The sequence below is a fragment of the Taudactylus pleione genome, unplaced genomic scaffold, assembly GCF_031769625.1.
Source record: "Taudactylus pleione unplaced genomic scaffold, aTauple2 ptg000092l, whole genome shotgun sequence".
Classification (NCBI taxonomy): domain Eukaryota; kingdom Metazoa; phylum Chordata; class Amphibia; order Anura; family Myobatrachidae; genus Taudactylus; species Taudactylus pleione.
The window spans coordinates 14,621,195-14,638,775 of NW_028284494.1; the positions used below are offsets into that span (position 1 = coordinate 14,621,195).

General features: G+C 41.2%; 1 protein-coding gene across 1 annotated transcript in view; it reads left to right on the top strand.

The window, feature by feature from the left end:
• The window catches only part of HCN1 (hyperpolarization activated cyclic nucleotide gated potassium channel 1), a 478,812-nt gene that overhangs the window by 3,454 nt on the left and 457,777 nt on the right, over positions 1-17,581 (top strand). The gene's annotated exons all lie outside the window — the stretch shown is intronic.

Genomic DNA, 17,581 nt, shown 5'->3' on the forward strand with positions numbered 1-17,581 from the left:
CTCGTGTTATAATGTCAGTTATATCACCAAAATGCACAATGAGAAACTGCTAGAGAACACCACCTCTCAGTACATGTCTGGAGATGGCTAATGTGAATACACTCAATTTACCATAGTTTGACTTTATGCAGAGAGAGAGAGAGTGGGATATTTTTAACTGTTCAATGTGAATATTTTGAAACTAGCAAGATGGCTCACTAAATATATTAGCTTGCGAGCAGGGCCTTCCTACCTATATATCTGTCTGTTATTACCCAGTTTTGTTCTATTAATGTCTCCAATTGTAAAGCGCAACAGAATATGCTGCGCTATATAAGAAACGTAATAAATTAATATTCTGGCTACAACTAATAGTTGTAACTGCTGAGAGATAGATAGATAGATAGATAGATAGATAGATAGATAGATAGATAGATAGATAATCGGTAAATATTCACAATGGGCTATTAAGGTCTTTGGCCAGAGACCCCAATTTTGTTTGTTTCTTATTCTAACCTTTCTCATTTGATTAACTTTGTTTATTGTAGTTTTGTAGAGCACTGTGTGGTTTCATATTAAACTTGCACCTACAAGTAAGTTATGAATACTAGAAACAAAGTAAGCTGATTGGGCTGCAGAAACTCCTGCAGTATCAGGATAAGTCATGTAACTGTCCATGGTGCTGGAAGGGGAAACTCAGCTGTGTAGTCACTGGATATTCCTTGCTACAGTTCAGTGCTGTAATAAAAGAGTGTAACAGTTCTAACAGTGCTGTAATAAAAGAGTGTAACAGTTCTAACAGTGCTGTAATAAGAGTGTAACAGTGCTGTAATAAAAGAGTGTAACAGTTCTAACAGTGCTGTAATAAAAGAGTGTAACAGTGCTGTAATAAAAGAGTGTAACAGTTCTAACAGTGCTGTAATAAAAGAGTGTAACAGTTCTAACAGTGCTGTAATAAGAGTGTAACAGTGCTGTAATAAAAGAGTGTAACAGTTCTAACAGTGCTGTAATAAAAGAGTGTAACAGTGCTGTAATAAAAGAGTGTAACAGTTCTAACAGTGCTGTAATAAAAGAGTGTAACAGTTCTAACAGTGCTGTAATAAAAGAGTGTAACAGTTCTAACAGTGCTGTAATAAGAGTGTAACAGTGCTGTAATAAAAGAGTGTAACAGTTCTAACAGTGCTGTAATAAAAGAGTGTAACAGTGCTGTAATAAAAGAGTGTAACAGTTCTAACAGTGCTGTAATAAGAGTGTAACAGTGCTGTAATAAAAGAGTGTAACAGTTCTAACAGTGCTGTAATAAAAGAGTGTAACAGTTCTAACAGTGCTGTAAGAAAAGAGTGTAACAGTTCTAACAGTGCTGTAAGAAAAGTGTGTTTAAGGACTTAAGCATTTTACTTCCAGAAAGGCCTACAGTATTGTAAGAGTGTATTTTTTAATATGTAAGGTAGCAAAAGGTTTATAGCTAAAGAGTATAACAAAATAGATAATGTGCAGATTTTGTATTATTTGTTGTACTAGTAAACCTGTACATTATGGTCTGACATATAGCAGAATGTATGATTGTCTTGGTACATTTGTTTTTAAATAATGCTTAAATATTAATTTTGAAAAATCCAGTTCTTTTTCACTACTTTCGTGTAGCATTTACCGTAATAGTGATAATCACTTGTGCTAGGCTCAGAATGACTTGTAGAGACCCATGTACCAATAGTTGTTGGCTGCTTAATTACCCATTTCAGGGTCAAAAGCATCTGATGTTATTTACTATTGAGCAGCAACACTGCACAAAAAGTACTCACAATCCTTTAAATTGGACGGCATTTGCTGAATCAGAACACAGACAATAATAATGGATATCAATGCCTTCCAAAATGGGTTTCATTCTGCAAATGCATCTACTTTGAAATTTGATTTGATGTCCCCCATGTGGAAATAAAGTGTTTCCCGATAATACAATAATGTGTGCCTGCTGATCTAAATGAAATGCTGTCCCTGTTATTAAGCACATGGAACTAGTAAAAAGCACAGGGCCGTTTATTTTTTTCATCATTTGTGGTATGATTAAAAATTCTGCTAATGTTCTAAACTTGTCACACAAAAAAAGTAATTGGAAGTAGGTTGAAACATTTCAAGATGACTGCAACCAAGTCTTTAGGTAGCTTGCCTGATTGGTGTTACTTTCTCTATGTTTAATAGAAATATGGTTTGCTATAATATGCTGAATGCAGATAGTCATGTGATGATTAAACTGACACTGGCACCCTCTCATTTCCGCTACTGGCATTTGGCAGCTGGTTGGCCCCAGTGGCTGGCATGGAGAAGGTCAGTGAGATTTTTTATCACACTGATCATGCCATGCAGCCCGTTAGTGCTGACTGCTTTTCTCAGTTACTGACAGAGGCTAAGAGTGGTTGTTTGTTACGTGATCGTACCTTGCGCATATCTGTGTCAGTTCCGCTGGTCTTGTCGCAGGATGGATTTTCTGGCTTACAGGGACTTTAAATGAAGTGGTAAATGTTAAAGAACTGGAGTTTGTTCATATCTTTAGCTATAATCCGTTTAATCAAAATTGTATACTGTAGCTTGTTTCACGTTTATTTGGAAGCAATTAATTCCATCCTCACATTGTATATTAGATAACTACTTTGCCGAACTTTTTGCCATCCTGTTTAATGGCCACAGATCGTTGCAAGTGCATGTAGCCAAGATTATTTCCATGTCCATTAAAAAGATCATTTCTGATTACCGAAGACTTCAGATTTTACGTCTACTGCAACTTGATCATGTAATTTAAACTCTGGATGATTGCATATGTTTGAGCTTGCATGCAGTTGTAATAATTTTCTTCTGTATATAGACAATCCATCTGTCAGATCATTTCGGTAAGGCATGCTGATCATTATATCCGTCATCTTTCAGTGCAGCAAATTATGCTAATTTTGTAATCCCATTGCTTTCTCCATAAGCGGTCATTATAGGTTTGTAAGGGCTTACATCTATTGAACCGCTCGCCAGGTGCAGAGCCTTTCATTTTATGCTGTCGTGCTCTCTAACTACTGCAAGTTCACTTTCCCAGGCCTGTATACTGTCTTGAGCCTAAGATCTGTCATTTGCACCTTAAGTTACTCAGATTTGACCTAGACATATCATACTATTTTCTTAAAAACATACTTATCCGGGGATACTTAATGAACAATGATTTTTAATTCTTTATTTGCCATGGAATTTCAAGCCGCAGACTGGTTGTGCTGCTATAAATACTGCTGCAAAATTCACAGGAAATTGTCAAATTACAATTCCCCTCAACCCCCTTAATACCCATACAGGTATTTAGCCAACATATGCCGTGTTTTATTCATGGCTACAGATCATCTTTCCCTACTTATCAGAGAGTATTAATGACCCCCCTATTAACCTTCACTAACCAGAGTAATAGTGCAACACAGTCCAACTAAATTACAAATGTTACTGCGCAGTGTAGGGGTCAAATGTTTAAAGATTGAACCGAAGGCTAAAAACTGAATCATTTTATTTTAAAGCTGCACATCCACTTTTATGCATGTAAAATAGTTACGTGGGCATTTAAGACTCACTAAGACCTATTATACAACCTGAAAAGCCAGCAGTACTGTACTCTATTGTGTTATGTAATCCGATAAAGATATATACTGTAGTTTCTCAAACACTGTCCTATTGGAAACCTAACAGTGCATGTTTTCCAGTAGGGGGGGCAGTGTTAGGGAGGGGATATGGGTAGATAGAAGTTGGGGCAAGGTGGGGGTTAGCCATGAGCTATCTATGCCATTGGATTACACAAAACCCCCAGCCCTGTACAATGCATAGTATAAGAGTCAGCTTTATGATGGGCCAATACACTAATATACTACACTACATTGATATGTCCCAATATGCCAAAGTACCTGGTTAGATACATGATCAGCCCTGACCTTTTCCATATTGTAGTCTCAGCCCTACCCTAGTGCTGGGTTATCCCAGACCCTCTTTTACTGAACCCCATACCCCAATATTGTCAGACCAAGGGTCAGGAAATAAGTACTCTAATATTGCCAGGCCAAGGGGGCAGGTGATTGGTACCCAATACTGCCAGGCCAGGGGGCAGCTCATAGGAACTCCAATATTGCCACATGACCCCCCTCATCAGTGCTCAGGATACAGTGCTTCCCCCCAATATTTTTAAGATCAGCTCATCTGTGTCCATGCTGAAGCCCTCCTGTTGGCATTTCCTCCAGAGACCATGGAGTTGAAGCGGTGGCTGCACTGGGAATCCAGGGCCAGGCTGGAACAACCCAGGCCTCCATGTGTCGCTCTTCTCCACTGCTCAAAGGTGGCTAGCCCACTCTGGAGATGAAGCAGATCTCCCTGGGCAGCGGCGGCTCCCACCTGTGGGTGGCTCTGCTCTAAAGATGCCTCCCTCGGAAAGGCAGGTGTATAACGTGTAGCTTGGTCATTCCGTTTGCCCCCCAGTTTCCTGCAGCAGTCGTGGTGCCACTGCGCATCCATTTCATACCAGTGATTGGTGGACAAACCCACGATCAGGATGGCGAGGTTAGCCAGTGCGAAGCACAGACCGTCATCGGCCAGCAGTCTCATAGCATATGCACCCAGGAGGGAGTCCTTAGGCGGTGATTGGATGGGGAAAAACTGCAGGATTGCTATTGGCTGGGGCACACACATCCAAAGCATATAGGTTCAACACAGCGCATCCTGCGGGACCCACTCATTTTTCAGAACTGCGTCCCTCGCTGCCTATAGCACCTAAAAGATACGCTATAGCGCAAAGTGCGATCCCAGTATCATCTAGAACACAGACACATATTATTTAGAACACCTAGGAGACATACAGTATCACAGACAAATGTAATCTAAAATAGTCATATAGGCCCATAATCTAAAACAGACATATATCATCTGAAACACATACCTATAAATACAGTAATCTAGAGCACAGACACATATCATCTAGAACACAACCATATATCAACTAGAACATGTAATCTAGAGCACAGACATATATGCACCTGCACCATTAACATTACTTCTCTTGGCATCAGAAGCTGATTGGACAAAGCTGTATGACTACATGACAGAGCACAGTTTGCATCCAGTATTCTCTCCAGGCTTCCTTGCTGTTAATTAACGTGCACAGATGCACCAATCAACCCTCTACTACAAGTTATATAGCGCAGGTGAGGTGTCACTTATTCAGGGACATAACAGATTACACAGTAATGCTGCTGTTGTTACGTCTCCGCAGGATTAATGGCGCCGGATCTAGAAGACAAAGTGCAGATTCTTTCTATGTTGGAAGCTAATTCATTCAACAGATCTGAAACTCGAGCCTTTAGTCAATTGATGACATTCAGCAGCGTACTGTATATCACATCTGCTGTACATGTGTTGTACTTGCATGTGTTACCAGTAGACAAAACCTGGTATCTACAATATTAGCTCTGATTGGAACCCGTTACTTCCTTTCTTATCATGCGGGAAACCCCAAGACAGCAAGTGACCTTGCAGAGTGGGCTTTATTTAGTCAGCTAATTATATTATGGTAATATCAATGGCAATGAGAGGAAAAGTAAAATGGATGTTTTATAAAAGGAAATGGTAAAGTTTTGGGTCCATCATAGATTTAAATAATATGTATGCATTTAGGTATTGCACGCAAACTTCTGCAGTACAGTATACTGTTGATTGTTTTTTTTTCCCATGGTATGCCTGGATCGTATACTCTCAGAAACTGTTCACTGATTTTTTTTAAATTCCCCAACGTGTTTTGGAAAATTTAGCATAAGATTTGACCTATGGTCACTCTGGAGGACGCTTGTTATTTTTATTGCGATTTAAAGCTTATACTGTATTTTAAAATACATTATAGAAGCGTGCAATTGCTTTCAGTGATTTGTAGCATCCCCCTAAACTAATCTTAATTTTGTTAGTCTAAAGGGCTCTATTTATTAATATTATTTCTACTAAAATAAAGTCAAAAGGGCATTATCACACTCTTTTAGCATTATTTTTGTTTAATATAAATCTACTAAAGGGCAATTGGAGTAGAATTCGTAAAAATGCCACTGCAAACCCTAATTATCACATATTTTTAGTAAGCCGATCGCATTTCCCATAATTGTAATGGGAAATGTGATCTGGTCAGAGTTACTAAAAATAAAATGTGAAAAAATACAGAGGGAAGCCCTGTGATAATAACGCCACCTTCAGATGGCATTATCCAGGGTTTCCCCCAGTTCCCCAACTCCTGTTCTGCTCTAACAGGCAGAGCCGGGCCCCAGTGATCAGCTTTGTGGTCTAAACAGACCACAGTGGTCACAGTGCAGAGGACCTCACCGGAGCACCGATGACCGAAGGTAAGTGTAAGTAAGGGGGGGAAGTCGCGGGGGATCACAAGGGGGGTCACGGCCATGTGGGGGTTAGGCAAGTTTGGCGCATTCGCGGGCACCTTCTCACTGTATTTTTTCCAAAAAATAGAGTGAAAAGATTGCAGAGGGGCTTCGCGGTACAGAGCTTTATCTCAAGCTCTGTCCCTGCAAGGGATTTTTAATAAATGCCTGTGATATTTCCTAAATTGCAATGCGAATTTAGGCAAAAATATCACACTACAAACGCATTTTAAAGTGCCTTGACTGAACCTTTTTGTGTGTGTGTTGTCCCTATCCTGATGACTGTCTTATACATAAACTAGAAGTTCCCAAACTGGATGCCATGGCCCCCTGGGGCGCCTTGGGGCACTTGCAGGGGTGCCTCTGGTTGGTGAATCCAGACCAAATGAAACTATTTATGGTCCATGTGATAGATAAAATCAGAACTGGTGGCTACCGAGCATAAAATATGTGGACAAACAGAATCCCAACCATGTCTACCTCACATAATTGAACCTAAGGATAAAAAATAGGTCAAATTTACTTCATTTAACAAAAAATTTGTAGACTCTCTCAATAGGAAACTTTTAGCCTAGAAGTGCCATGAAAAAAATGCAGATACTCTAGGGTGCCGTGATTCAAAAAGGTTTGGGAACCATTGACCTAAACCCTAATGTATTTTTATTTAACCTGTCTGTTACAGGTCTAAATATACTATTGAATCTATCAATTTGTCTTTACATAAATGTAAGTTGGGTACACACTTGTGCGACCGACGACCGTGCCGATGTCCAGGGACACCCTGCAGCGATTAATTAAGGATGTAGCAATCACTCATTCCGTCCTTCATTAACATGCATGGCGCTGCATGCGATATCGTATGATGTGCAGGACATCAAACCTGTCGTCATCGCATGCGACCGTGGGAGCGCGCATATCGTGCAAAGACATTGCATGATATGCACGATTTGTCGTTCCGATTTTTCCAAATCGGAACAACATCACTCCAGTGTGTACCCGGCATAAGATTAGGAGGTGCTTTGGATGAACGAACACACATTATAAGGCAGTTACTAAAAATCTAACACACTTTACAGGGGCTATAAAAACCCTGTACTTGAGAGCATAGATTTGTACAGAAATATACAAGAGTACATCAACAACATTATACCAAGTTTTTTATTTTTTATTAAACTATTGTCAGTTCACAGCTGCCACAGGAGAGAAGTCTTATTTAACATTTGCAACAGCATTTAAAAGCTAATGTCTCTTTAATTTGAGATGTAATTTCTGACTGCAGTCAAGCTGAACTTCAGCATCTTGCAGAGGATTCTAGCAAACACTTCCTAGACTGATGCTAAGATCCGAGGTCAAGGTGAGGCAGAAAGAGGCATGTTTTTACCATCCACCATCACAAATGACCTCACAAATCAAAGATGGCTGCCTTCAGCTCCTCAAGGACACATAGTGACTCTGGCACGTCATTGAAATGATGACCTTATTTACAGCCCAAGTGCATGTTTTATTTCTTAGCTAGTCAGTAATTGAATGGAATTCCATAAACATCATGAATCATTAGCAAATGGATGTGTCAACAGCGGCTGTAATAAGACATAGCACTATCTCACTTAAATATTTACTGTGCAGGGGCTTTTAAGTAATAATTATGGATGCTTAATGTTGAAGTTTAAAGCAACAAACAACAACTAATTATGATTTAGTGAAATGAGCATTTTAATTACCTAAAGTGCGGTGAACATTTCATAGAATGTGCTAACCAAGAAAGCTTTAAATGTTTATTTTTTTTGCATTACTGTTCAATAATTGTTATTATTAGAATGAAACTAGTGGCACCATTGAGACAAAAGAGCCTATTTTTCCTTATATCTTTGTGATGTGACTACACTATGTAGTCAAAAGTGATAAATCACTGACAGCAAAAAGATTTTGACATCAGTACTTTGTAGGTCCTCCACGTGCAGTGATTACTGTAGACACCTTACTTGGCAAACTGTCCACAAGTTCCTGGACAACGGCAGGCGGTATCTTTTCCCATTCCACTGTCACGTTTGACTTTGGGAAATCCTCTACTGAGGGGGTGAAAACTGAGGTCCCGAGTTGAGGGAGAAATCGGAGGTGTGGGGCCTGTATTTACAATCTCCTCATCCATGAATATCAGATGTTGGCGAGACCTGACCAAAGGCGAGGAGTCTAACCCGCTGGGAGGTGTTCACCAGTGACCCCTCCAAGCGGGCTATGGGTTTAACCTGCACCCAGCAGGCAGGTCGCGGCCATTTGGTTAGGTATCCGATACCCACAGGAATAGAGAAAATACAACGATGGCCCAAAAGATATACTTCAGGAAGAAGTACAGCTGCACAAGGAGTTGGTATTAGTATTTGTACACAGGTAAAGTGTTTTTGATGCACTGTTGAACAAAGAGGTGGCACTTGTAGCTGCACGCAGGCAAGGTGTTTTGAGGCACTGCTGCACAAGGACAATAGTACTTGTATGGCACACAGGCAAGATGTTCAGATGCACTGTTGCACAAGGAGATGGCACTTGAAGACTCGAGAGTATCATGTTAAGGGAACCTGGAACGAGGTGACGGCAAGTATACACAAGGTAGCGACAACATTGCACAGGCAACTTCCTGCTGTCCTGAGACTGGTTTTATACCCTGAGGTAGCAGATCATTGGTGGATAGCGTCAGCTGTCCACCATCATGCTACCGTTGGGTAAAGGGTAGTCATGGATGTCCATATGATTCTAGGTGTAATGCTCAGCGCGTCAGTCGCCGCTGCACCAGACATCTGACCACCCGAGGGATCAGGGGAAGCCGGTGCTGGGGTGAGTAACAGCCGATCCTAGGCCGCAACCTGACATCCACCTTAAGTACAGTGACCAACTGTGACACTGAAGAAGGTCGAGTCGACCTAGAATGCACCCCGTCACTCTGATTCGTCCCAGAGGTTCTCAATGGGGTTAAGATCTGGGCTATGAGCTGGCCAGTGCATCTCGGTTACCGAATTGTCTGTATACCACTCCAGCGTCACCCTGGAAACATGACAGGTGGCATTGTTGTCCTGATAAAAACATTTTGTTGTTTCTGCAGAACTGCAAGTGCATGGGCCTCCCTACGTAGTGTACTTGTTGAAACCGTCACATTAGTGGCCATTTGGAACTCGTGTGCAATGGCATGCATTTCGCTTTCGCGGGGGTGTCCAATTACTTTTGTCTACATAGTGTAGTTCCTATTAAATGTTGAATATTTGATGAGCCACAAAATGGCTGACCACACAGAGCAAAGTCTTATGTTTTGGAGGAAACATTGTGTTGTTTTTTTTTTTTTTAATGAAAGGTGAAGAATCTGAGAGAAACTGAAAAATTACAATTGAAGGTATTGATTATTGTAAACATTTAAATGGATAGGAAGTGTAGCTATGACATCAGCTTTAAAAGCTTTAAATATCTGTATTTGAGTTTGGGGAAATGGTGAAAATCACTTTTTTGTGTGTGCGATTTTTAAGTTGATTACCAAATCACTGAATCGACTTAAAAATAGTTTTCAAACCATAAAAAAAAAAAAAAACAATTGCCAGACATTACACATTGATTTCTCGGTGATATATATAGATCACAGGAATCTATGAAAGATCAATTTACTGTAGTACAGTAGATACATCTTGGAAATTAATTTTAAATAAAAAATCTCACTTTTTTCAGAAACTAATGATTCAAAACCACTGAGATAAAAAAATAAATGTAGCTATAATGGCCCATCCAATTCAATGCTGTTGTATTTTAAAGGGGTGCTAATAAAACAACTGATATTCAATTACCACATAAAATTGATTGTGAGAAGCTCGATCTATGGATTTTTCCATTACTAGCCAAATGGGCTAGTTAAGAAATGTGTGACATCTGATAATCCTTTTCGAGTTGTCAGGTGAATTCCCAATGCTCCTGCTTTTTTTTGCCCCATTTCCCCCCAGCAGCAGTAATTGCTTTACCAACATATTAATAAAGAATCAGAAATGATTCATTATGTGCTTAATTAACTTATTAACACTTTGAATTAGCTCAATATTGAAAGCTTACTATTATTTATCTCACTGCAGTGGAAGCCTTCAATATTCATCATCTCTATAGATGTGATACAAAAATGTATTAAAGCTTGGGGGTCATGGGAAGTAACAAAGCAGGATCATTTGGAATTAACCAGACAACTCAAGAAAGGTTTCCAAATTTCAGACCTACAGTAGACAAAGGGCCTGATTCAGAGCCGGACGCTCTGACCAGAGCGCTCGCTCTGAATCAGGGCCCTCCTACCTAAACTTGGAGCGGCCTCTTGGACGCTCGCATAGCTGTGGGTTACCACCCACAGCTTATGCGAGCGTCCATGATGATGGTCGCGATGGTCAAGACCATCGCGACCATCAGGCTTGCGACGAGACCCTGCGGTAGGGTCTCGGTGACCGCAAGCCCTGGAGTGATTTTGGCTCTATCAGAGCGAAAATCACTCCCACTGACATCACTAGTGATGTCAGTGGGGCCGGACCCAGACGGTAGGTGTTCCCATGGGAACACCTCCGTCTGGCAGCCACGCCCCCGGCACGCCCACCAAAGGGGGCGTGCTGTCAATCAACATCGACAGCACACCCCCTTTTGTGCGAGACCTGGAGCGACGGCTTCTCAGTCGCTCCCCGGGTCTCGCGCATGCGCACGATGGAGCTCCCTCCGGTATTGCGCATGCGCACTAGGGCACCATCGACCCGCTTGCGAGCGCTCAGCGCTCGCGAGCGGGTCTGAATCAGGCCCAAAGCTTCTTGATTTCAATGTAAGGCTGCCATTAATTTCAACTGCATGGACTCACCATTGAAATAAATGGGTACTTGGAAAACCTTGGACAATTATAAACATCGCTGGTGAGTTCGCTTTTTATATACATAGAAATCTGCTGCTGCTTCTTGGGAAGAGATTTAGGACAATCAATTACAGTCTTTTTTGTGATTCATGGTGATTTTGATAGGGTTGTAAAATCGACCTCTAAGTAGACATCCCCTCCATCAATCTCAAAGTAGTGTGTAATGATTGTCTCACAGAAACAGGCCCATGTTGTTATCACAGGAATTTGCTATTTTTAACCCCTTTGCTACAACCATGTGCTATTTTAAAACTGCACAAAGCGATTGATTAATGAATATGTTACATTGTTTACAATTTCAGTCTTTGCTGATAGAGAGCTGCATTCCTGATTACTCTTAAGGTGCGTATTCACTAGCAGATAGTGGAACAACAGTACGATTGCAACATTGTAATCGCACAGTCGTTCCTCTTCCCCTGCAGTGCCTACACTGAACGACCAGTCGTTCAGTGTAGGCACCCTCCCTCATCCCTGAACATGGTCAATCTGTCGTTATCAGCAGATTGACCCGGCATGTTCAGTCGATGATTGATGTAGAAAACGACCAGCGGCAACGCGCATCTCTGGTCGTTTTAGACATTAAACTGCCTGATTCATGCACGATTAATGAGCGATATAACGATATAGTTATCGTTCAATCACTCAATTTAATCGGCAAGTGTATACGCGGCTTTACTGAGAGAAAGAAAAGTTATATTATAACCATTCTATAATGGTCTAATTTTTATTATTTTGCTGTATTATATGTAAATAGTTAAATGAGATAAAACGTATGCATGATACGTAAACGATTAAAGTGTGTGGTTACTTTTGTTTGTTTTTTAAATTAACTTGGGTCCCGTTTATATATTGGTCAGTCTCAGTGATTTCCGATGAGTGTCAGACTTTCACAGTAATATGATACCATGCATCGAGCAACTTCTGAATGATTTTCTGTGTTAGCAGAACTGTTGGTTGCAGTAGGCGGTAGTTACTCGTTTTATTATTTTCTATGCTTATATTTTATTCTACCTTCTATCTTGTATTTACATAATTAATTAATAACACTAAATATAAGTTAATCCCATAAACCTTCCAGCACCTTAGCAAGTAACGAGGTAAAGGTTGTAGAGACTTCAGTGCTTGGCATTTAAATCTCTTGTCTTGAATTCTACCTTCTCTTAAGTGAAGGATAAGTCTGTTCCTCATTCTGACTGCAATATGTGACACTAGCTGTAGCTTGCCGGATGGAGTGACAGATGCTTCGTTTGGTGGCGCAGGAACATTGGAGGAGGAAAGAGGAGTTAAGGATTCCAACTTACCTTCCGCTTAATACAACAGGAATCCTCTTACTGAGAGAGCTCATGTATCTACTCCTTTTGCCACATGTGTTATTGAGACGTAATGAGTGGATCATATCACCCATGCTGTGATTTACAGAACCTATGGCTGGATCAGATAGCACTGACATGGTCCAGAGTGTAGTATGTTCACAGTAATTAATACTGTCAAAAACTCATGTTAAAAAAAAAAAAAATGACATCTTGCAATTATTTAATTAAAATTAATTTCAAACATAAACTTAATTTGTATTTACTTAGGTGTTTTATATACCGATAGTCTGTCTCTAACAACCGTTTCTTTTACTTTTTTTTTTCCAGAATACAAATAGACTGCGCAAATCTATTGTCGGAAACCAATTAAATATATAATATAGACCCATTCTGTCATGTTTATACAATTAGCACTATAATGAATTTAGTTTATCAGTGGTACTGTTTCTAATTATTTTAAATGATTAGAATAAATCCCCAAACTACACTAATGAGCCCCAAACAGGTTTAAACAGCTGGCCGTGAATGTGATTCTCTCTCATTCTGTCACTAAAGTAGAATTAAATATTTTGCCAGACTAAGACGGGTGTTCCCCAACTCGGAGGTCAAGGCACCGTAACAGCCCAGGTTTTAAGGATGTGCATGCACAGGCGACTTAATTAGTACTTCAGGCAATTTGATTCAACCATCTGTGCTCAATTGTGGATATCCTTAAAACCTGGACTGTTGAGGTAACTTGAGGACCGAGTTTGGGAACCTCTGCAATACAGGGTAGCTATTACTCCTTCCCACCTGCTCCATATCACTTTAAACCAGAGTTGCCGACTTTCTGTCTGCCAGGTCGGCAAAGCAAGGGGTGTTTGGGAACCATTGGGCTAAGTGATATATTTATTATCATTGGCTTTGACTGATAGTTTTGAAAACCGCAATAGGAATTAATGCTAACAAGTCCCGATAATCGCCAGCTTCAACAAATCGACAGATAGTAAATATGTTTTAAAATGTATTCAATCCATGTTCTGTCTTAATTACTACAAGGAAAAGCATTATCTCCATACACTGCACGATGTTAGGGGGTGATCCCCATTCACTGCCTGGAGTCAGATGACGGTCGGGTGTATCTGGCAGGTTTGCTAACCAACCCAAACGATCCAGACCATGACCCAGATGTATCAACGAGTGGTATTCTTGTTATCACTCGTTACTAATCTTAAATGGTGCTCCAACCAATCATCTCCTAACTGTCATGTGTTTGAAAAATGACAGTAAGTTGATTGGTTGGAGCACCATTTAAGATTAGTAACAAGTGATAACCAGAATATCACTCCTATTTTCCAGCTGTTTTGAAGCTGAGAAGGTCCATACGCTAAAGGATATTGTTCAAACCAGTCGCTAGCTTGGTGGTGCATGGCCAGCTCAAGTCCTTATAAAACTATTTTTTTTTAATACACATTTGTATTTTTATATTTTTCAGAGGATAAGTTATTTTGTGGAACAGGACCACTGAAAAATATTGGTTCTTGGTTTTCTTCTATAGAAACTACACCACTATTTGCCTAATGGTTAGCCAAGCGACTGTGGTGGCTGGCCACACCCCCTCTGGTGAATGACCACACCCCTTAAGCATGTGCTCCTATCACAGATGGGCCCTCTATGCCCCAGCCTGACACTGGTCATAACTGTATTTGTATTTACTTATTTTAATAAATGATCTTTTATCTTATTTAAAGCTTATCCTTTAGTCTATGCAGAGCCAGTCCAGTAATTCACTAGGACAAACACACTCTGGTGCTTATTTTGCACCTATTGTGTGCTCAGTTCAAGATGTGGTTTCTGGAAATATAGATCATTGATCCCTATAGCGCACGGGGTGTCAATGCACACTGACAATTTCCAGGTCACGTGACGGATCATGAACGCATCAGCAGCATCGATAGTCCGTAAAATATTGATTGTTAACCTTCATTGTGCTGGGAAACTCTGCTTGAACAATTCTTCCAGTACATCATATGGCCCAACATTGAGACATACAGAATCGGGACAAGATAAGCGACACCATGCACACGGGATCTTCTCAGGACATGCCCAGATTCTCCCCAAGCGCCCATTTTTGGGGTGAAACTCCACCCATTTTCAAGTTGGCTCCACCCTTTTCAGTCAACCCTATTCAGGACTGCCCTGTCGGAAAAGAGGGACGGTTGAGAGGTATGCATTATGAAACGGACCCTATAAAATAGCAATAATAACTATATTTTACTGCAAGCTGTAATTGAGAACAATAAAACACAGCAGAGGCAAATGAAACCTGTTACACGTTGGCTAGCATAGATGAATGCTTGATGGAATTCTGGCAGTGTTACGTACATAATATTTTTAACATCTAAAAGTACGTAATCATAGCCATGTACTTAGGTAGCAGATCTATAAATACCTTTTTTGTGGTCTTGATTGTCAACTGCTTTTTCCATACATGAGGTCATCGATGTGAAACATTAAAACGGTTATGGTCTCTTACTGACATTCCTCTCTCGCCTTCCCTGCCAGCAGATATCTCTTTGGTAACGTGGACAAGTACATCCAGGCTGCTCATCTTCTGCTACTTAATGAGCGCCTTCCAAGACAGATTACAGACCAGAATATGCTAAATGAATGAATAATTGCTCTGTCTGCTTTTACTGATAATCTATTGTATCGCTGCTCCCCAGATCTGAATGTATAGTTTATCAGGAGCTATAAAGGGATTTTCCTACTGTATGTCCAGGGATTAGTCCGCATGGAATTGTGCGCAGGAGCTGCTTTCCGATAAATGTAATTCTTTTAACCTGAGTAGAATCACCCTCTAGATTAACCTTTTGAGCAAAAATTTTTTTGGCTCCACATTTTTTTCTACACTCTTTGGGGGTATATTTACTAAAGTGCTGGTTTTTAGAATTGCAGATGTTGCCCATAGCAACCAATCGGACTCTAGCTATTCTCTTCAAGAAGGTGCTGAATAAATGATGAGTAGATTCTGATTGGTTGCTATGGGCAACAACGCCACTTCTAAAAACCTGCACTTTAGTAAATATACCCCTCACTGTACATAAAACATTTATCATGTACAGTTCCAGCCATTACGTCATTATTTTGTCCATTGAAAGTGTGATTTATGAAATATAGTACATAACAGTAGAAGCAGCCAGGGGCATAACTAGATACATCTTGGCCCCATTGCAAAATTGTGATGGTCCCTCTGCGCACTAACATAAAGCCATAACCAAAATTATGTCTGCCCCTCCCCTCCCCCTCCTTCGTGGTCGGTATCCAATAGGGGAGAGCAGTAATTGCATTAGGAGCAATCTGGCGCATTGTGGACCTCATTCAGAGCAGCTCGCAAAAAGCGAGCGCTTGCTCTGAATGAGGGCGGACGCTTTTTTTTTAAAAGCCGACTACCTGGCCGCTCGCTAAGCTGTGGGTAACCACCCACAGCTTTTGTGAGCGGCCTGGTGATGGTCGCGATGGACGCGTCCATCGGGCTTGCGACGAGACCCTTGTGGTAGGGTCTTGTCTGCCGCAAGCCCCAGTGAGCTTTCGGCTCTAATAGAGCAGGAAGCTCACTACTGACATCACTGGTAATGTCGATAGGGCTGCCCACAAATGGCAGGCGTTCCTTCAGGAACGCCTCCATTTGTCCAGCCACCCCGCCTACAAAACGGGGCAAGCTGTTGATCGACAGCCGCCCTGTTTGTAGCGAGCCCGGAGCGAGTGAATTTTTCACTCGCTACGGGGCTTGCGCACGCCACGCATGCGCAATGTACAAACATCGTCCCGCTTGCAAACGGGTCTGAATGAGACCCTATATACAGCCATTTTGTCCTCATTACTTTTTAAATCACATAACTACTTGGATTAACTCATTATGCAGCGACATACGTCTCATTCCTTTGTTATACTGTTTTTTTAATCCAGCCTTATTGTCTTTAAAATAATTAACTATGATCTGTCTCATCTTCACCATGTGCAGTGATGATGGGGGGGTCACCTGCGTTGCGCACCCCCACCCCAATGGCTAGCACTGCAGCGACAGAAATGGGACAGACCACCAGAAGAGGGGGACTGTTCCATTGGGTAGGACGAGAGTGACCCGAGTCCCTATTACTAGTTATTATTATTTACAGTATTACATGTGTCCTATGTGACAGCTCCCCATTTGTGATGAACCCTACTGCTGTCCCATGGAAGGAGAAAGAAGACTATCAATTCATTAGAAAATAGAGACCTAATTGAGACATGTATATGGAGTTTTGTGACTAATGATGAAGTACCTATACTTATATATACCTTCTAGAATTATTATTATTATTATTTTTTAGTTAAGAACATTCTGATTTTTCCACTTTCCTGGTAACTTCACTATAGTGCACTTAAACATGTATAAAGCCGCTTGTATTGTTTGATTTTTTTATATGATATGTAGGTATAATCCCTACAGACGGGATGTCTGTGTTTAGAAAGTCGGCGCCAGAGTCACAACACCTATCAGAATCCTGGCGCCAGAATCCCAACGGTAAGTACTGGCGTTAGGGGGGGTTAGGCACTAGTGGGAGGGTTAGGCACTAGTGGGAGGGTTAGGGTTAGGCACTAGTGGGAGTGTTAGAGTTAGGCACTAGTGGGAGGGTTAGGGTTAAGAACTAGTGGGAGGGTTAGGGTTAGGAACTAGTGGGAGGGTTGGGGTTAGGCACTAGTGGGAGTGTTAGGGTTAGGAACTAGTGGGAGGGTTAGGGTTAGGCACTAGTGGGAGGGTTAGGGTTAGGCACTAGTGGGAGTGTTAGGGTTAGGCACTAGTGGGAGGGTTAGGGTTAGGCACTAGTGGGAGTGTTAGAGTTAGGCACTAGTGGGAGGATTAGGGTTAGGCACTAGTGGGAGTGGTAGAGTTAGGCACTAGTGGGAGTGGTAGAGTTAGGCACTAGTGGGAGGGTTAG